A 22,067-nucleotide genomic window follows, 5' to 3' on the forward strand; every position below is an offset into this window, starting at 1 on the left:
CATCAACCATGAAAGCACTTAGTTTTTACGCAACATCCCCTGGAAGCAATGCACTGTAGTACTACTACTGGTTATCTAGTTTCTTAGGTCAGATCGAATTAAATGGGCAAGAGATGTAAGAAATGCCCAACATTCTATTTCCCATCTTTTGGCAAATATGTCTCAAAGAAAATTAGGAAATAACTAGGAGGAGCAGCAGATTAGATTTAGGGGCCATCAAACACCCTGGAAGCAGTGTGGCCTAATGGAAAGAGCACAAGCCTGGGAGTCAGGAAACCCGGGTTCTAATCCTGGCTCTGCCACTTGCCTGCAGTGTGACTCTGGGCAAGTCACTTTGTTTCTCTGTTGCTCAATTTCCTCATCTGTAAAATGGGGATTAAAGACCAGTTCTATCTCCCCTTCTGACGATGAGACCTGGATAGTACCCAAACTATGTCTGATCTGATTATATTTTATCTACCCCAACACGAAGAACAGTGCTTAACACCACAGTTTTTATTATTATTGAATGAAAGGTCATTCCATCCAACAGGATCAGAGCTCCAACTTGAGGCATTTTGCTAAAGCGAGTTAACCATGGCTAATGGTACAGGAACCATGGAAATATTCAGTCCCTCCAGACAGTTTCAAATCATCCACAGACGTGATGAGAAAAGGAATTTAGATTAAATATAGGGAAGGAGCGAAAAGATAAGTTCAATTTCTTACACCTCATTTCTTAAACAAGTTTTCTTAGTCCTTAGCAAATTTGCTTAGGCCTAAATTCTACTGTACTCTGATAGCATTCTTAAATTGAGTCCCTGAAAATGAAGTGTTAAGGGAAAGAGTGTTACGTGAAGTATAGTTTCCTTTAAGAAATAGTGAAAAATGTTTTAATGTGCTCCAGCAGTCCAAACGTCAACCAAGATGATAAAAATGTTTTTTAAAAATAGTGACATGATCCAATGTTCCAAATGAAGCCTTTTTCGTTGACACATGTAAATTTAAGACCATACTTAATTTTCAAAGTGTTATCTTTCACATCTTATTCAGCTAAAAAAAAGCACCACAGATATCAGATCTGCCATTTTCCAATGCTAAATAAATATCATTATCTAACGCTAAACCAGAGTGGGTTTTAATCACTCTTTCAAGTCAGTCTAAAACTTCAAAGGAAGTGTTTAAGCCAAGGTAAATTTGGCAGCATTATCTTGAAATGAATGAGGGCTGTAAGTAATGCCAGCACTAAGATTCAATCAAGAAAGAGGGCTAAAACAAGACGATTATGTAGCTGATGACTGTACTCCATTAGATTGTAAATTCCTTGAGGGCAGGGAACTTGTCTACCAAATCTATTGTACTCTTCCAGGTGCTTAGTGCAATGCTCTGTCCACTGTAAGCACTCAAATAACATTATTTGATTGATTATACCAATATTTCAGTCACGTGGAGTAGACAAAAGTGCACCCAAAAGGAGCCCAGGAGGGAGAAAGTGTCCCAAGCCCTTCTCCTCTTGGATTTAAAAAATCTGATGGACTGCTGTCCTCTCAATTCCCTATGGGTTACACCATTAAAAGTCTCCAAGGAGGAACTGCCTGTCGATTCCAAATTTTTCATCGGATTTTGGGAAATGTAGCTTCCAGGACATAGGATGGTATAGGAAAAGGCTTCCTAGCCCTCCTTCAATTTCACTTCCTATCAGGGCTAAATGTTGACAGAACTAGGCTCCTCCAACAGAAGGTAAATTCACATTATTTTAAGCCTACTTCCCGGTTTCGTTAGCCATAATTACTTCCTGATTTGCCAAGCCGGAGCCCAAGGATTGCCGTTCTTTAAAACAAACTCCAATGATCTGATACTCAATGTACTAAAGGCTGATTTTAGAAACATCCTGCTCTCCTATCATGCATTAAGGAAAACTTGCAAGGTGTTACTCCCTGCCTGTTTATGTGTTGCTGCACATAAGCAGCTTTTCTTCTGATTCCTGGAAGCAATGACTCCAGCCAGGTTCACGGCTGATGAGCACTGCCCAATTCCCGACCAGAGTTCCAGCCCAAATGCCTAGTGAATCGTGTTATGGGAGAACTTAGTTTGTTCTTGAGCTCTATCAAGTTTCAAGTAGACGAGTTAGGCAGGAAAACTGTTAAATACAGTTCTGGTTTAACTCACAAATTAATTGAAAATGAGTTAGTGAGCCTTACTTATTCTCTTGCAGAAAACCATTCTGAATTGCCAGTTTGATCAGAATTGGCAGAATGGGTTATTAAGAGTGTTGATAATATATTTTCCCCTTTTTGGTACACTGTCTTATGTGATCTTTCCAGGTAATATAAACACAGAATTGCAAGAATTCAAATAGTATCCATATGCAAGAGAGCAGGCCCTACACCAATCTTCTATAAGTTCCAGAATCTTGTAAGGTGTTTTGACTGATGACTCGCTGCTAGTATGTGAGTGGAGGATGGGTACTATGTAAATTGATCAAGTCTTTCAGGACTGAAGTCTGTTCATTGCCATGGGTTCTTGTCTACCTCATCTATTACTTATTACTTTCTCCAGTAAGAAAATTCAACAAAATTGGCATCATCAAAAGATTTCACCTTTAGTAAAAATTGTGGCATTTAAGCACTTACTAAGTGGCAAACACTGGGGTAGATACAAGATAATCAGGTTGGACACAGTCCCTGTGCCGCATGGGGCTCAAAGACTAATCCATTCCATTTATTGAGTGCTTATTTTTGTTATGATATTTTGTTAAGTTCTTACTATGTGTTAAACATTGTTTTAAGCACCAGGGGAGACACAAGTTAATTAGGTTGGAAACCATCTCTATCTCACCAGAAGCAGCGTGGCTTAGTGGCAAGAGTACGGGCTTAGGAGTCAGAGGTCGTGGGTTCTAATCCTGACAGCCACTTGTCAGCTGTGTGACTGTGGGCAAGTCACTTCACTTCTCTATGCCTCAGTTACCTCACCTGTAAAATGGATATTAAAACTATGAGCCCCACATGGGACCACCTGACTACCTTCCATCTCCCCCAGTGTTTATAACAGTGCTTGGCACATAGTAAGTGCTTAACAAATACCATCATCATTATCATCATCTCACATGGGGGTTCACATTTTTGAGTAGGAGGGAGGGCAGTTATTGAAGCCCCATTTTATGGTTGAAAAAACAGAGGCAGAGAAAAGTCGTGACTTTCCCAAGTCACACAGCAGGCAAGTAGCAGCATTAGAACTCAGGTCCTCTGACTATCACTCCCATGCTCTTTCCACTAGGCCGTGCTGCTTCCCTGCACATGCTTACTGTGTGCAGAACACTATGCTAAGCATTTGGGAGAGGACAATATAACAGATTTGGTAGACGTGTTCCCTGCTCACAAGGAGCTTGCAATCGAGAGAAGGGGAACAGAGAACAGCTATTGAATATTTTACAGATGAGGAAGCTGAGCCACACAGATGTGAAGTGTCTATCCCAAGGTCACACAGTAGGCAAGTCGAGGAGACGAGACCAAAATCCAGGTCCTCTGAGTTCCAGGCCCAGGACCTTTAGTATTTCAAACACTAACCATGTTTGGTCAAAACTTTAACTTCACCTTACTATAAAGACTTTATTCACAGGACTTACATCGCGAAGCAGCCTCCTTAAATTGGTTAGGTAGGGCTAGTGCTTTATAGTTTCTCTAGGGACAATGCGAACTTCCTCATGAAGTTTGGCATTAAGCGAGCAGAATCAAAATCATCTTTATTTGAAACAAGTGATAAATTAATGGCAAAGTGCTTCATTTGGAAATGTAAATCTTTGACTTATCTGCCTCTGATGACATTTACAGGTCTTCTGCCCTATTTTCATTATGACACAAGTATCATCTCCGGGGAAAACACCATCAACTGTAGTGCATATATCAGCTTTCCAAGGGCCTTTTTGGCCAATAGTGTTTCTCTCATTGTTTCCTTGGTATTAATGCCTACCATTTCAATAATTAGTCACTGGACATGTAGAATTTTCCTTTCGACGTGCTTAATCTGCTCAGAAATGGCGTTCAAGAGTAGAAAGCAAAAGCATTTCCAACAATATTCTGTTATTTTGACTTAAATGCTATCCCCTCCCTATTGCCTTATTTACCAAGCAGGTCACAAGTGGGAGCAAAAAAGCCATTAAAGAAAAGGGATGGAGTTAATGGGATAAATATGCAAGCTTGTGCTGCCTTCTCTCTTAAATTCCCTGCCTTAATACTGGGGTTGAGCAAGTAGGATCCCAATCTAGAGGACAAGGGTTTTTGTCTTCTCTATGAAACTGAATTACAATTCCATATAATTCAGAGTATATCTTGATTAATTGTTGGGGCCGGAAGATTTCCTCACTATTAGTGGGGTGCACAGGTTTAAAAGAAATATTTACAGTGAAAATGTAATTTGGCCAACACACTGGAGAAGCAGTGTGGCTTAGTGAATGGAGCATAGGCCTGGGAGCCAGAAGGTCATGGGTTCTAATCCCAACCACCACATGTCTGTGTGACCTTGGACAAGTCACTTCACTTCTCTGGGCCTCAGTTCCCTCACCTGTAAAAAGGGGATTAAGACTGTGACCCCTATGTGGGACACCGACCGTATCCAACCTAACTTGTATCTACTCCAGTGCTTAGAACAGTACTTGGCACATAGTAAGTGCCTAATAAGTACCATAATAATAATAATTATTATTCATATGAGGCAATTAGTAGTGTTGATATTGACATTGGAAGAAAGTAATTCAGACAGGGTTTTTTGTTGTCGTTTTAAATCCACTGGGGAAAATGCATATTTCTTTATTTTGCTCCTCCCAGCTGTGATTTCATGAGGAGTTGTTGAAGGGAAAGGTTGGAGATGAACCATGCTCTACCTTCAATATCTGTTGTCTACACCTTCATTCGAGTGCCTACGTGTGCAGGCCCCTCTACTAAGTTTTTTTGGCAACCTAAAAAATAAATGAAAAACACACCGCTGCCCTCGAGAAGCCTAAATCCTAAGCAAAATCTGTAGACATGTGGCTACCCCCACTTCCTGCCCTGCTTGGTGGGGGGGGGGGGAAGGGGAACAAAGTTCACAGGTAATGGGCACGAGCTCCTCGAAGACAGGGAACATATCTCCCAACTTGATTGAATTATAATCTGCCAAGTGCTTAGTACAGTGCTCTGCACACAGTAAGTGTTCAAATACCATTGATTGGCAATAATTATCCCCAAAACTCACATGAATTGCCCTTTGATCCTCTATCTCTGAACAGAAGAAATTTTAATTTCCCAAATCAATTGTTCTAAAACTTCCAAATTTTTTTTCACTCCCTCAGCATCCCCCCAGGACAGCTACATCATTGACATCCGGCAAAAGGAGGACCAGATATGGCACACCCAATTCTCAAAAGATTGAGACCTAGCAACAGTGAAGCCAAGCGCTAGTTTATTGGGTGAGTGTACCTAATTTAATCCAATACCCAGTAATATACTTTGGCCCCAAAACCTACTTCAAAATTTCCCTCAAATTACCTCAATGGTTTAATAATTTAATGCCCTCTTGCTCTTGATTCAGCCTGAATTCATTGCACCTAGAAGAAAAAGGGGAAACGCATCTCCTTGCTTTTCTCCCCCATATCAGAAACATCTCTCTCTGAGTGCCCAGGCACTAAGATAGTAGCAACCTTAAAATGACTCTGCTGGGTAGATAAGCCATCTCTTAGCTCACACACATTCCTTATCTAGGCCCTAATACTTTGGAAACAAGTCACGAAGGGGTTGTGTCACTCTAAGAAGGCTCCTGCTGATATTTCCCACCCACCCTTTTTCTTAGAGATTTGTTTCTCTTTGAAAGATATATGTCAATTCCCACTTTGTTTTTATAAGAATTTCAGGACGGGCGATTCAGTCCAATGAATTCCAAACTCTCAATCTATTGTATAAGAGTGAACAACTGTTGAAAAATGAAGTTGCTAATGATTTTCAAATTTCAGCATCAGCTATAATCATAGTTTAATGATATAATTGGATGAGTTCTGTGCTTGAGGGGTTCTCAGTTCACATAACAACATAAAACTAGAGGTAAGACCACTATATGGTTAAATCAGTGTTCCATCCAGCCCAGTATGTAATCTCTTACAGCAGTAACAGAATGTCTAGGAGAACCATGTGATGGTTGCCTTCTCTGACATCCATCCTAATGTCTAGGTAGAGAGCATCTAACCTCTCTAAGATTTCCCCTCTCCATCCAGAAAGTACCCTCTAGTAATCCACTGTGTGCTACTAGCCCATGAATTTGACTAAGAATGTAAAACTCACCAAGGGGTCAATAGTGCACAGTTGGGTGTTTGGGTTTTGTTCCAGTTGGAAAGTATAACCACCTCAGTTAATGCAACAGAAGGGCCCACAGGTTGAAGGGAGGTGGGAAATGTACTCCAAAACTTGGTTCGGTAAGTGGAAGGAAGAGTGTTGAAAAAACTGGCTACCCTAATAATCTGTTGAGGTACCCAAATCTAGTTCCATTATTACAGAGACCAGTCCTCCATACCTTCTTTCCTTGCTCCCACCCTCTCAGTGACTCTGAGGCCTAGATCATGCCAGTGTCTTTTGTAGAAAAGCAAAAGCCCTGGAACTCCACATATAAATGAGGTTGAAAAACAAGCTACAAGATGCACCTTAGGTGATAGCTAAATTTTGTTTAGTTGGAAAACACTCAGTCTTTTTAATTATTGCCCAACAAATGACAAATGCTTTTAGGAGGACACCTAACCTAGATGCAGGTTGTGTATATCCCAGTGCTTAGCATCTGCTTCTTTGGTTAATATTTGGATTTATGTTTAACATTTACTTAACCTGATTCTACCATTAAGGAGAGGGAAAATTAGTGGCATACTGGCTTTCTGGTAATAATAATAAAAATTATGGTATTTGTTAAGTCCTTACTATGTGCCAAGTACTATTCTAAGTGCTGGGGTAGATACAAGGTAATCAAGTTGTCCCACAGGGGGCTCACACTCAATTTCAATTTTACAGATGAGGTAACTGAGGCACAGAGAAGTTGTGATTTGCCCAAAGTCACACAGCTGACAAGTGGTGGAGCAGGATTAGAACCCATGACCTCGGACTCCCAAGCCCATGCTCTGTCCACTAAGCCACGCTGCTTCTCTGATGTCACTAAAATAACAACAATAACAGGATCTCACGGAATATTTTTGAATCGATTCCTTGGTGTCATTAAGAGTGAATTTGCCTCCCCCATACAAGAAACTTGCTTTTTTGTGAATTGTGACCTCAATGCCAGCTGACCCCTTATGGTCATGTTGTGGGGGGTGAACTTGCTTCTTTGAGCCAGGGTTGGTTGGGCAGAGGTGGAGGGAGTTGGAGGATTTCCAGAAAAGGTTTCATCATTACCTCTGCCTAGCCAGTTGTGGAGGAGAGAGGAATATTTTGTCCCTGGACTGTGGAGTCCAGGGCCACCCAGCTTCTCATACTCTCTTTCCCCCCGCAGCAGTTATTGTAGAAAGCCAGTGACCTGTGGGAGAGAATAGACTGCGTGCAGAGAGACGAGCAACACTGATTAGCATTGTAAAATCCATTTGAGAAATGAAAACTATTAAATGGCAATGTATTTCCTGCCACATCAACTGAGATAACTTCCCCCAAAACGCTATCAGAGGCATGCCGTGGTGAGTGTATATTGGGATTTTAGGTCAAGCAGTAAAGATCCACTTGTCCCTCCAGCTCCCAATTTTTTACAGCTGTGAAGTGAAAAAGAAGAAGAAAAAGAAAATTATAAGACACGGGAAGGGCAGCAGATGTTTCCTGCCTCAGCACATGAAAGAAGTGAGTATGGGAACTGACCAGTACATCTCACATTCTAGGTTTCAGCAAACTAATTTATCAGCCATAACAGTGGTCCAGGATCTACTTTACAGTAATTGCCTGGAATCAGCCTAATTTTACAAACAGTTTATTCCGAGTTGACCTTTCCTGCATGGGCCTTCCCTGTGGTATTTTAGCCTGGGACAAAGGTAAGGATATTCTGCTTGTCAGTCCAACAACAGAGAATGTTATTTTTCAGAATGTTGGTTGGGATACTTATAAACTACTACCCACACATCCCTCTCCCCCCTTCACCTGAAACAGAAGTAAGAAGGGGCACAGAGGATGACATCAGATAAGCTCTAACACCATTTTGAATTGAAAATAGCTCTGGCAGTTGAATTATGGGAGAACTCTAAATGTTAAAGGAAACGGTACTACCATGGGCCTACCAATTAATCAATGTTATTGAGTAGTTACTGTGTGCAGAGCACTGTACTAGCACTTGGAAGAGTAAAATACAAGAGGATTTGTAGACATTCCCTGCCCACAAGGAGTTTACAGTCTAGAGAAGAGCTTCCTTGAGTCTAGAGTGAGGTGGCTTCAATCCTAGCTCTGCCACAGGCCTTCTGGGAGACCTCGGACAAGTTACTTCATGTTGCTTTGCCTCAGTTCTCACCTCTGCAAAATCTCTTAGCTTGCGAGCCAGGAACTGTGTCCAATATGATAATCTTGTACACTGCTTAGGACACAGTAAATAAGTATCATTATTTAAGAACAATACTCATCCCCCCTCTTCTCTCTCTTACTTTGGCAGATGCTAAACTGCAAGTCCAATGTGATGATGGTCCTGGGAACTTAGCATCTCTTGACTGAGCCTGCCTGCCCTTATGGTAAGAAACGTGTTGCTTTCTGCACCCCTCTCTCCCTTACCCTTTTCCTAGCTCTCTACTTCCCTCACTCCCTTTCTTCCTTCCTATCTCCACCTGTTTTTACTTTCTACTACACTGAAAGCAGCATAGCAAAAAAACCCCAAAGAAAGGTGCAGTCTTTCATCATACAGCTTTACTTAATGCTGCTTCCCCGAAACCTCAGATTTAGCTAGGCCAGGCTATTTGAAAACTCTTAACTCTTTTGTAAGTTCAATTTATATGAAATGCAGATGTGTCTTTCATAATTGAAGGCATATCTATATCTGCACTATATTTAATGTAGCTGCCCCTATCATTGCCTGTCAACACTTCAGTAAATGTCAGACATGAGAGGCATGTGGTCCTGGACGAGGTATTCACTATCTTCCATTCCTAGGACTTTGGAAGCCTCTGGGGACAGGCAGGTTCTTTGTGGGGGGGATGAGAAAAAAAGGGGAAGGTGGGGGAAAAAGAGGAAGTGAGGGATGGGGAAAGAGAAGAGGGGGATAAAGAGCGGGAGCCGAGGTGAGGAGGAGGCAGAGGGTGGGGAGAAGGAAGGGAGACGGGGAACAGGAGGGGTGAGGGAGAATGAGAGGGAGAGGAGGAGGAGGTAGCCCTCAAGCTTGAGAAAATAATAATTTTTTTTTTCCTAAGCAGGAGTTTTTTCATATTAGCCAAGTCAAACCTTAGAACTTAACCAGACCACAGAATTTGATCTTGTTTAACTGTACCTCATGAGGCCTGGCAAAGAAGGGGTAAGTAGTCCTGAGTCAGCTCCAGCCTCCTCCCCAACACCTGGAAAGGGATACTTTGAGCAGTTACTCTCTGAAGGGGTTAGAAATCTAAACTACAATGTGGTTTCAGAAACTGGCAACCTTCCCGATCAGAAAGTGATCAAGGTAAAGCAGCATCACTAAGAAAAGGAAGGAGAACCAAATGATTGCGGAAAATGCAAATTGCATGTGAACTAATCCGCATGCTTTATGAGATGAGTGTAGTTGAAATGTAATAGGTGAATGGGAGAAAATGGAAGCTGCTTTAATGTATAAAGCTTTATTTAGGATGTCCAAATGGAGCAACATTTAGTGGAATTATTGTCTCACTTGGTAGATGTCACAGTTGTATTTTCTGCTGAGGTCAGAGGTCAATCCAAACCATTCAGAGTAAGCAGGAAATTCCTCTTCTGGGCAGAAAGAAACCAGAATATTACTCTTCTTTTCATGATCAGTACTGCTCTGTTGCAGTGAGGATACATTTAAGTCTTGGTAGTGCACACTTAACCAGTTGGTCTTTTAGAACATACCAAGAACTTACCCTTCCCACTTGCCTCCTCTAATGCTAACCTGCCAGGAGGAATGCCTCTGCTTAGGACGTTTAGAAGAAAAACCCTTTTACCTCATGTCCTTCTCTTGTCTTTGTTTCCCTTGGGCTTTGCATCTCTTTCCCCTAAAGCCCTTCTCCTCTGAGTTCAGAACAACAAGGCTCTTTCTTCAACCTCACCTAGTCAGTCTCCCCCTCCAAAATGGAGCGAACTGTCTACCCACATGCCTTTCTCCCCGGTCTCAGCTTCACAACCACTTCTCACAAAGCCTCCAGGTTCTTGGCCAGATCAGTGTCTCTATCTACAAAAAAAAGAAAATTTAGTGAAGGGAGACTCCCCTTCTGCTAACGGCCCACACAATGGCCCCAGACAGCATGCCACAAGGAGGCAAATGAGTAGTGTATTCTATTACCAGCTTTGCCCACAAAGGTGCCAGTTGTGTGAGGGAGACAGGCACCTGTTCAGTAGGAAACAAAGTGGATTTCCAAGTCATTTCACACATCTCTAGACGGCCACTACCTCCCTGCCTCATGGAGAGGGTCCCTGGTTCCTGGATACTGGGCTGAGGCAAACACAAAACGAGCAAGTAAAAGAAAGCTCTGGACCCTCTTTCCTCCTTGCTCTCCCCCAGCCACTTGCTTTGTATCCCGTTGCTTTCAGTGCTCCATTTGTGGAGCCTAAACAAACAGGTGTTTTTTTATGCTACAGACAGGCAAGCCAGATTGTTAATTGTAAATTAATCTGAGAGAGATGTCTGGTTTGGGAAACAGCAAATATTCACTTGGCAAAGTGACCAAATCTGAGGCCCATTAAATGATCCATGTGGTGGAAGACCCTCCACAAAGCCCCTGGGTTGCCCTGACCTAGTCGAAGCAGCCTGTCCACTACAACCCACAAGAAGAGAGAAATTCTAATTGGAATAAGGGGCTCACACGGAGTAGAAGAAAACTAATTTGTCAGGATCCAAGGGGCATGTTTTCCCTCAAGACCAACGTAGGGAGCAGAAACCGTAAGTTATCCATCTCCCAATCCAGGGGAGACCTCTAGTCTCAACAACATTCACCAAGATCACTTAATTATTATCTAAAACACATGGTATCCAATGGCTGCACATCCATGCCCCGAGGTCTCAATGCATCTCTGGTCTCACTGTGTGCTCTGCACACATTAAGCATTCAATAAATACCACTGATTTATTGAAGGCGCCTGGATTTAGCCATAGTCTCATAGAAATGGAAATACACCTTTAGGGCTCCTGTCTAGATCCACTTCCAGTACTAATCCTGCACGCAGATAGGACTGAGAAGACTGGTGAGTGTCAGACAATTAATTAATCAAATTGACAGAATTTACCAAACCCTCCCTGTATGGGCACTCGTCCCAAGCCCCTGCTAGAATCTAATAGGAAAAGAGTGTGATCTAGTGGAAAGACCACTGAGTCAAGGACCTGAGTTCTAATCTCTGCTCCTCCATCTGTTTATGATGTGGTCTTGGGCAAGATACTTAACTTCTCTGGGCCTCAGTTTCCTCATATTTAAAATAGAGTTTAAATACCTAATCATTCAATCAAATTTATCGAGTGCTTACTGTGTGCAGAACAGTGTACTAAGTGCTTGGATGAGAACAAAATAACAATCAACAGACACATTCCCTGCCCACAGTGAGCTCGCTGACTTAGACTATAAGTCCCATGTGGGGCAGAAACTATGTCCAACCTGATTTTCTTGAATCTACTCCAGAGCTTAGTTAACTGCCACTGTCGTTATTATTATTATTACTATCATCATTATTCTTTGCTGCTTGCAGGACCTCCCTCTAAGTATCCTGAGGAATAGCATGGCCTAGGGAAAAGGGCAAAACCCTGGGAGCCAGAGTACCTAGGTTCTAATCCTGGCTCTGTCGGTTGCTTGCTGTGTTAATTTGGGCCAGTCAGTTACCTTCTCTGTGCTTCATTTTCCTCATCTGGAATGGAGATTCACTGCCTGTTTCCCTTCTACTTTGACTGCGAGCCCCCTTTGGGACAGAGATCACGTCTCACCTGATTAACTTGTTTCTAATGCAGAGTTTATAACAGTGTTTGACATAGAAAGGGCTTGAAAAATACCCTAATATAATCCTGATCTTACTGACCCTCAGGACAAAGTTGCTGCTGCATGCTAGGCTGGTCTATCTGCTGCTGTAGTCTTCCAAGAGTCCACTGCTCAACTGCATCATTTGAGACTGTGCCTCCCTGCGTCATCACAATGCGACCTCTGCCATCCCCGCTCGTGTGTCCTGTCTTATCTCACCAGTGAATAATATCATAAAAGAGTCAGATCTGTACCTTCGAAGCCATCACAACTAGGGTCTATGCCAAGACTTTCTCCAAGGAGCCCTGTAGAGAAGGAATGTGCACTTGGCAGTGGTTTCTGCATTCTTGAAGGCAATGGCCACTGTTATTTTGTGCGTGGGATTAACACGATGTTCAAGCAGAAATTTCGAAACTTTCATCCCTGTTTGGCAAGGATGCATTCGTCTCGCTGTCGTGGCTTGAAGCATCATGCGAATTTTCCACAGAGCTCCTTGACAGTTGACATTTTCTGCTTTTACTTCTACTTCAGCAGCTAATTGCATATTTACAATCCTTCAATCAGGAGGAAAAGGGAAACAGATTAGAAAAATTTTCTATCTGTCAACAGAACTATATAATATAAATGAAACATCTACTCATTAAATACAGAGAACTTTTATAGCATTAATAATAAGTGTTATAAAGGGCACAAAGGTATTATTAATTCTGCAGAAATGCAGGACTGGAAAAACAATAAGTCATTTTGACAGTTGCTATGAAGACTATTACCAAATGTTATGTTTACTTGACTAGGCTCAATTTATAAAACAAGACATAAAAAAAATCTGCAGTTTAATCAATTGAGATGCACTGTTACAAATAGCACACTAAAACTCTCATTCCTTACTTAATGATTGAATTGAGCCTGCAGATTTTAAAAATTAAGGTAATTAGTAATGTGGGCAGTAGGTATGTGCATTTGGAAAAAATCCCTACCTCAATGAAATCAAACTGTAGAACAAGGATTTAATGAGACTGTAAATGTTTCTTTTTTAAGTTAAATTAAGCTAAAGATGGGAGTCTATTTAAGTACAGTATGTGATTACCTTTTCAGAAAGAATTCACAAAGGTATTTGTTTATCATGCAAATTAGACCACAGTATTTTAATTTCATAACTATAATTACTGATTAAATTTCGCTGTACACTTCACATGAAAATTCAATTCAAACCTCATGCAAAATATTTTCCTGTCTAGACTGAATTGTACTTCATCCAGAATCGGGCTGCTCAACTGTTGGTCCAGGTAGTTGGTACATAGTCTATCACTATGGGCAACTGCTCCACTGTGATATCTGTACTTTTCCATTTGTTACTGGCACATAGATGTGCTAGAATTGGTTGGCTGGGGTGCTTGCTGGCATGTAAAATATTGTGTTTGATTTTCTCTACTAGGTTTCAGGAAACCAAAAAGCAAGGCAAAAAGTGTGTTCCTCACCCTGAGGGTGGACATAAGGTAGGACCCCCATCGTCCTTTCAAATGATTTTTGTGATGCTGTTGGAGACGGAACACTGAGCTAGTGGGACCACTGTTTTGAAATCCATCAATGAGTTGTATTTATTGAGCTATTACTGTGTGCAGAACACCGTACTAAGAGCATGGGAGAGTTCGTAGACATGATTCCTGCCCTCAAAAATTTTATAATTTAATGAGCCTGATGTGTATTAAAATAAATTACGTAACGGGAAGCAAAAGAGCATTAGGATAATGTACATAAGTACTGGGGAGTGGAGTGAGTACTTCAATGCTTAGGAGGTACTGTTTCAAAGTGCATACATGATGCAGGGAGGGGAAGGAGATAAGGTATTTCTTGAGTGCTTGTCGTGTGCAGAGCACTGTTCTAAGCACTTGAGAGGGTACAATACAAGGGTACATGGTGGACATGTTCCCTGTCCCAAGAAGTTAACAGTCTAGACTGGGATACCTACATTAAGATACACGACGGATATGCATCAGTGCTGTGGGGCTGAATGCAGAATGAATATCAACTACTTAAATGATACAGGGTGACACAGAAGGGAGAGAGAGTAGAGGAAATGAGGTCTTAGTCGGGGAAGGCCTCTTGGAGGGGATGGGATTTTAATAAGGCTTTGAAGGTGGGGAGAGTCGTGGTCTGTGATTAGGAGAGGGGAGAGAGTTCCAGGCCAGAGGGGAGGAAGTGAGCAAGTATTCAGTGGTGACATAGATGAGATTGAGATATAGTGAGTGGATTGGCTTTTGAGGAGCAGAGTGGACTGGGCTATAGTAGAAAATTGGTGAGGTAAGTTAGGAGGGGGAGACCTGATTGAGTTCTCTAAAGCTGGGGTGAAGAGTTTCTGTTCGATGTGTTTCTATTTATATAAATATAAAAATTAAATATAAAAATAAATGTACTTTTATATTGTACAATGTATAATATAACAGCGTTGGTAGACGCATTCCATGCCCACAACGAGTTTATAGTCTAGAGGGGGTGACAGACATTAATATTCAGCAGTGTGGCTCAGTGGAAAGAGCACGGGCTTTGGAGTCGGAGGTCATGGGTTCAAATCCCGGCTCCACCAATTGTCAGCTGTGTGACTTTCAGCAAGTCACTTAACTTCTCTGTGCCTCAGTTACCCCATCTGTAAAATGGGGATTAAGACTGTGAGCCCCCTGTGGGACAACCTGATCACCTTGTAACCTCCCCAGTGCTTAGAACAGTGTTTTGCATGAGCCTGGGAATCAAAAGGATGTGGGTTCTAATCCTGGCTCTGTCACTTGCCTACTGTATGACCTATGGCAATTCACTTAACTTCTCTGAGCCTCAGTTCCCTCATCTGTAAAATGGGGATTATTGTGCCTCAATTCCCTCATCTGTAAAATGGGGATTAATATGTGCCTGGCACATAATAAGAGCTTAACAAATACCATTAAAAAAAAAAGAGTGGGAGAGTGGTTGAGAATTTGAAAGCCTGCTCTAACCAAATGTCACAGTGTCAAAGAGACGGTTTTCAATCCCTTAGAGACTTAGACCTGTAGGTAGATAGCCTAATTCACTCTTCCTCATCCAGCTCTGGGGTGGGGGCATTTTGGGCAAAGGCATCAGACAGTCTTCAAGGGGGAACAAGCAGAACTTGAAACATCAACAATCTCTCCAAAAAAAGGGCTACAGCCCAGTTTGTCTAGATGTGCCATTCCAAAAGGAGTACTGGTCTAGTAAGCCTCACCCTTTTCATGTAGTAGTCTCTTATGCAGACATGTAAATAGATTTTGCGTATATGGGACTTGGATGCATTGGTCCTACATATGTACATAGCGATGTGAATCATGATTTTCATCAAATAAAAGTCTTGGTCTCAGAAAATGGAGGAGATATTTGCAATTCTAAAAGAATTGAATGATGTTGAGAAAAATCAAAATTTGCAGGGTTATCTCCCCAGGAAAGCATGGGGGGGAAAAGAACACATAATTGCATTGCAATTCAACTTCCAAAGCATAAAAACTCTATCTAGAAAATCACAGTCATCATGCGTATGAATAAAAATTTGCTATTGCTGAGAGGCTGTGGTAAAAAAAATGTGTTATCAGGTAAGAATATCTAGGCAGAAAGTACAAATACAAGAACAGGTTAAATGTTTCTTCTAAGGTTTTGGAAGAGATTTCAAAAGGTTCATAACATGTGCTCCCCTGATGTCTTTTCCAGAGGAAAGGAGAAAGAAAAGGGAACAGGAGGAATAGGATTTTAATGCAAACATAAAATTAAGCATTCGCCCACCTGTCCTGCTCCAAAAGCAATCAAGGTAAGTTTGATGGGAAACAGGCCAACGGCCTAATGAGAAATTTAATATCCTCTCCATCTCCTTGCTTGTGGTATTCATGGGAATCTGTTGGAAGAAAAACTCTGAGTGTAGGTGTTGAAGACGTATGTGTCTGTTCTCTTTAGGTTAGAGCCCCGAAGAATCAGAGAATAGAATGGAGTTGGTTGAAAAGGTGAGGCTAGAGGGGAGGGGACACTGTGGCTTTGTCGCTCCAATTGAAAACTGCTAGATTATAAGCTCTCTGAGGGAAGGGACAATGCATCACCCCAAAAGCATTGATTGAGTCCCTACTGTACAGAGAGTGCTCAATCAATAGTATCTACTGACCACTTACTACATGCAGCACACTGTACTAAGAGGTTGGAAGAGTATAATACAACAGAGTTAACAGACATGTCCCCTGCCTATGACGAGCTTATGGTCTAGAGGGGGAAACAGACATTAATATAAATAAATAATATAAGTAATTTAAGAGTACTAAACTAAGTGTTTGGGAGGGTACAAAAGAGATAGAAGGAAGCCCTCAAAGAGCTCCCAGTCTAGTCGGGGAGAAAAAACACTTAAATGACAGATGGGAAGTGTATATGAGATACATGACAAAGCAGCGTGGCTTAGTGGAAAGAGCATGGGCTTGGGAGTCAGAGGTCATGTGTTCTAATCCCGACTCTGCCACCTGTCAGCTGTGTGATGGGCAAGTCACTTAACTTCTCTGTGCCTCAGTTACCTCGTCTGTAAACTGGGAATTAAGACTGTGAGCCCCACACAGGACAACCTGATAATCTTGTATCTATCCCACTTCTTAGAACAGGGCTTGGCACATAGTAATCACTTAACAAATACCATCATCATTATTACTATTACTATATGGACATAAATGCTACAGAGACTATGGTAATGTAAGTGATTAGTGGGCACAGAAGGGCTGAGGTGACCTCTGGGAGCTGCAAGGTGGGAAGACTACTTGGGAAAGGCCTCCTGAAGGGCTTGAAGGTGTGGAGAGTTGTGGCCTGTCAGGTGTAAAGTTGGGGAGGAGGTACAGTTGGGGAAAAGGATATAAATAAGAGGGCTGCAGAGGAAGGGATGAAAACAAGGCTCAGGGAATAGGTTCTCTTGAGAGGAACATGTCTACTGTTTATTTCTATTGTGCAATCCCAAACGTTTGGAACAGCAGTTGACAGAGAAACATAGTAAATACTACTGATTGATAGATATTTTAAGCAGCCCTTCCCATCTCTACAATTTTCTTATTGTCTACATTTTCCCAACAGGCTTGCTACTCCATCATCCAGATGCCTGAAGAGAATAGTAAGCAACTTCTGGCCACTCAAATTGCCCCTCATCCATGGATAAACCACAATCTGCATTAAAGAAGGCTGGGCACCCACCTGAGATCCAGCCACAGATTTTTTTTTTCCATTATCCACAAACTCGTTTCTAGGAATCACCTAAAGGTAAAGAATCCCAATTTCACTAACATCTGATCCAGCAACGATTGCTACCTTCATTGCCAGTAGGCCAGTGGTTATTTCTATGTCTGATAAATATAAAGAATGCTTATGATTTAAATCTACAAGTGAGTCCATGGTGGGGATGGGAGTAAATCCAAGACTGTTTCAATTTCCAACTGTGTACTTGACATCTGGCTCATTAATGATTGAAACATAAGGATGGCCTGAGAAATTCCAAATAACCTGAATGTAAGCTTATGCGGCCTCTATTCCAAGCTCATTTTATCAGCTTTCTTTGGCACATATGTATCCCAGTGTTAAAGAATTGTCAGATCCTAAACTTCTCTCTGTTTACCTCTTTGTGCATATAAATGACAAAACCACAAATGATTTCAATTTTGTTCCAATCGTCATCCAAATGTTCAAACCACAAACTGACAGAAAGAAACACGGTTTTCCCCCACAAACGTCTAGCCACCTAGTCTCTCTGTCAAAAGACAATTTTATTTTCAGTGGATGGAATTTCTACTACATTTTTCTTTAGCCTCATTTTTATTTACATCAAGGTATTCCCTTTATCATAAAATAAAGAAAAGAGTTAAGCTCTTTCTCCGGGCAAGCATTTAAAAAATAATCTACTGAGGAAACTGAAAGGTTAAAAATTCCTCTTTCTCCATCTTCCTTCGTTAACATCATTTTTTCCTGTGGTCTATCACCGTGCTCTCCCTTTTTTTTCCCCTAATAACTTTCTGTTTTGTCCTGTCCCTTGATAATCATCAATGTGTTTGAACAATTCTGACTGCCTATTGTTATTGTACAAATGTCTGTCGGGAAGGCAGAAGAAAAATGGGCAAATTCAGCTTTGCAGATTGAATTTCATTATAGGTGCTGTAGCATAAGAGTGGGACCTCTTTTGTGAAACTATCAAGAAAATGAAGTAATTTTTAATATAAAAAAGTAAACAGCTCTGTATACACACACATGCAATTAACATGAGTATGACACTGGTAAAATAATATATATACATATTTGAAATATACACTGTATTTAGAAATTCATTTATTTGCATATATACACATATATATGTGTGTGTGTATACACATACAAATATACATACATATATATATACATACATATATATACATATATATGTACTTTTTCATAAATTGGTTCATAGATCAAAATGTTCTGTGATGTGGTCAATTGAACCCAGAACTGTTTTTTTTTTTTCTTAAGAAAGAAGTCCACTTGTGGCTATTAGACCCTCCTAGACTAAAAAAATATTTCAAAGTATTCAAATTGCTTCTTTCTAGTCTGTTAACTACCTGACAAACAGGGCTTCAGGTAGCAACAGGAAGTTAATAAATGGAACTAGGAAAGACTATAGAACACATTCCTAAATGAGATTGACCTTCTGTTAAATCATTACCATTGCTGGGAGAAAAGGGAAGAGGGGACCCTGAAACAAAGCAGGGGAACAAGCAGAAACCAGTGAGAGAGAGAAAATTAATTTAGTTAAGGACTTTTCACTTGAACAGTCATTAACAAGTCCTCATAGCAGAGTCATTGGAAGTAACATGATACCTACAGACATTTTCTAATGCTAGATTCATGGTGTCAGCCAAGTGAAACCCCATGGGGGTAGGGTTTTAAGCCCACTCATAAAATTCTATCGAATATTAATTCAATTCCCTCCGTGTTCAGTGAATGCATTTTGCCACACAAATTAAACCATATATAATATTCAAATTGGGAATTTCAGAATTGCACAGGAGAAAAATGAGGCACAGAGATATTAAGTGACATTTTCTCTCAAACACAGCAAGTCTGTTTTAGGTAAATGGCTATGCTTTGATGGAAATTGAAAGGTGGGTGGATTCAATGACATGAAAGACACTGAGATGGGGCCAGAGGTGGCAGAAAGAGGTGAGAAGCATAAAGGACAAAAAGGAAAGAGATGAAAAATGTGGCAGTCCAAATATTGGAGGTTCACTGATTTCCGTAATGCACACATAACATCCCCTTATAGATTAATGATTGCATGTCCTCAAATCAAGCCAGTCTAAAACCACCTATTTTAGACATGTGAATACACATTTTTTTAGAGAAATCAAATTGTGCCTGGTATCAAAATGTAACATTATGGGGCCTCAAATATTGGGACAACCACAAATCAATCAATGGTATTTATCACTCGATGGTAAGCTCATTGTGGGCAGGGAATGTCTGTTTATTGTTATATTGTACTCTCCCAAGTGCTTAGTACAGTGCTTTGCACACAGTAAGTACTCAATATAACTGGTTGAATGAATGAATTGAGCACTTACTGCATGGTAATAAAAGGGCTTGGGAAATTATAATACATCAGAGTTAGTAGACCTGTTCCCCGCCCACAGAGGGGGAGACTGACATTGAAATCAATTAAAGATAGATCTAAGTGCTGTGGGGCTGAAAGTGAGGTGAATATCAAGTGATTAAAGAGGAGATCTAAATGTAGAGGTGCCACAGAAGGGACAGGGAATAGGCAACGCAAGTTCATGTCCTATTGGCACTGGGACATATCTTTCCCTTCTTAACCGCTGTTGTCTGAGCAGTATTCATCCATATGCACAAAGAAAGAAGCATGTTTGAAATGCAATGGGCAAAGCATACAAGAGATTCTTCAATACCACACTCGTGGAGTCAGTCTTGGACCTGAAGGGCAAGTTTACTCCACATAGTTGAAATTCTGCTAGACCTGTTGCTTGTCATTTTATTCCAAAATGGCCAGAAATATAGATTTCTGACCCTTGAAATGGCTGTTTTTAACTGAGATTGGAATGGGAACAAATGCAGCTCCCACTGTGGAGTCAAGATCAAGGATTATATGAATCTCAAAACAACTGGGCTGCCATTTTGCTGCCACCCCCAGCATTTTGTATTGGGAGGGGCAAAACCCCACTAATGACTTCATTCATTCAATTGTAGTTATTAAGTGCTTATTGCATGCAAAGCACTGTATTAAGTGCTTGGGAGAGTGTGCTACAACAACAGACACATTCCCGGCCCACAAGGAGCTCACAATCTAGAGGGGGAGACAGACATTAATATACGTAAATAAATACATAGAAAAATACATTACAGATATATACATATGTGTTGGGGGGGAGAAGGAAGAATGAATGGAGCAAGTCAGGATGACAGAAGAGGAGTGGAGGGCTTAGTCATGGAAGGTTTCTTGGAAGAGATAGGCCTTCAATAAGGCTTTGAGGTGGGGGAGAGCAATTATCTGTTTGATATGAGGAGGGAGGGCTTTCCATGCCAGAAAAAGGATGTGGGTGAGAGTTCGGAGGCAAGATGACAAGATCAAGGTACAGTGAGAAGGTTAGTATTAAATGAACAAAGTGTGTAGGCTGGGTTGTAGTGGAAGAGGAGACTTCTTCGCAATACTCGAACTATCTATGCCAGGTTAGAACAATCAATCAATCAATGGAATTTTTTGAGCATTTTCTAAATGCAGAGCACTGTGCTAAGTACTTGGAAGAATACAATAGAGTTGGTAGACATAACCCCTGTAAGCTCCACAAGGAGCTTACAGTCTAGAGTGAGAGATAGACATTAAAATAAATTACACTTAGGGGAAAGGCAGAAGATAATGATATTGTACATAAGTGCTCTGGGGTAAGGAATGTGGTGAATATCAAGTGTTTTAGGGGTACAGATTCAGTGCCTAGGCCATGCAAAAGGGACAGTGAGTAGGAGAAATGAGGGTTTAGTCAAGGAAGGTTTCTTGGAGAAGATGGAAGACTTGCTGGTGGAAAGATATCACCAGGAAAGTGTCAAGTGAACTGGGACACGGTGCTGGAGCCAGGATTTCTAGTCAAAACTTGGCTCAGTTGTTGTTACATGATGTGTTGCTTACAGCAGCCTGCTCAGCCTACAGTGTTAATAATAAGCATTTCTATTTCAGAGGAAAGAAACTGAATTCCAACCCCGCCCCCCCCCCCCTCCATGAAGGGAGATGTTTGGGTAATTAGCCCAACCTGTAGGAGATCTCCACATTGTAAGGAGTGAATCTCAAATGACTCAGACACACAATTCAGGCAATTATCCCTGAATTTATATGTTTATTCCAAGTTCTTTGGGCTGGAAACCAGATCTAGTTTCTTAGGGCAACAACTTTGATGAGATCTCCTTTCTATTTTACTGCAAGAAATTTATTTACCTGGTCTTTGGTACCATTACTTCTAGCTCTAACAAAAAACAGGAAGTAAAAGGTGAAGCAAAAAGAAAAATAAATTCGAGAAAGACTTATGAAACCTCAGTAATGCTTGAACAGCTTATATATACTTTGGGATAGAGGTGAAGATTTCAAATTTGAAGGCTTGAGTACATGTTTTACCTTCTGATAATGAGGATGATGGCATTTACTAAGCGCTTACTATGTCCAAAGCACTGTTCTAAGCACTGGGGAGGTTACAAGGCAATCAGGTTGTCCCACGGTGGGCTCACAGTCTTAATCCCCATTTTACAGATGAGGTAACTGAGGCACAGAGAAGTTAAGTGACTTGCCCAAAGTCACCCAGCTGACAGTTGGAGGAGCTGGGATTTGAACCCCTGACCTCTGACTCCAAAGCCCGGGCTGTTTCCACTGAGCAACACTGCTTCCATTTAAGGTACACTAAATAACGGTGAACAAAGCTTAACTCCTATTTCAATTAGATTTGGG

The sequence above is a fragment of the Tachyglossus aculeatus genome, chromosome 25 (genome assembly GCF_015852505.1).
Source record: "Tachyglossus aculeatus isolate mTacAcu1 chromosome 25, mTacAcu1.pri, whole genome shotgun sequence".
In the NCBI taxonomy this organism is placed as follows: Eukaryota; Metazoa; Chordata; class Mammalia; order Monotremata; family Tachyglossidae; genus Tachyglossus; species Tachyglossus aculeatus.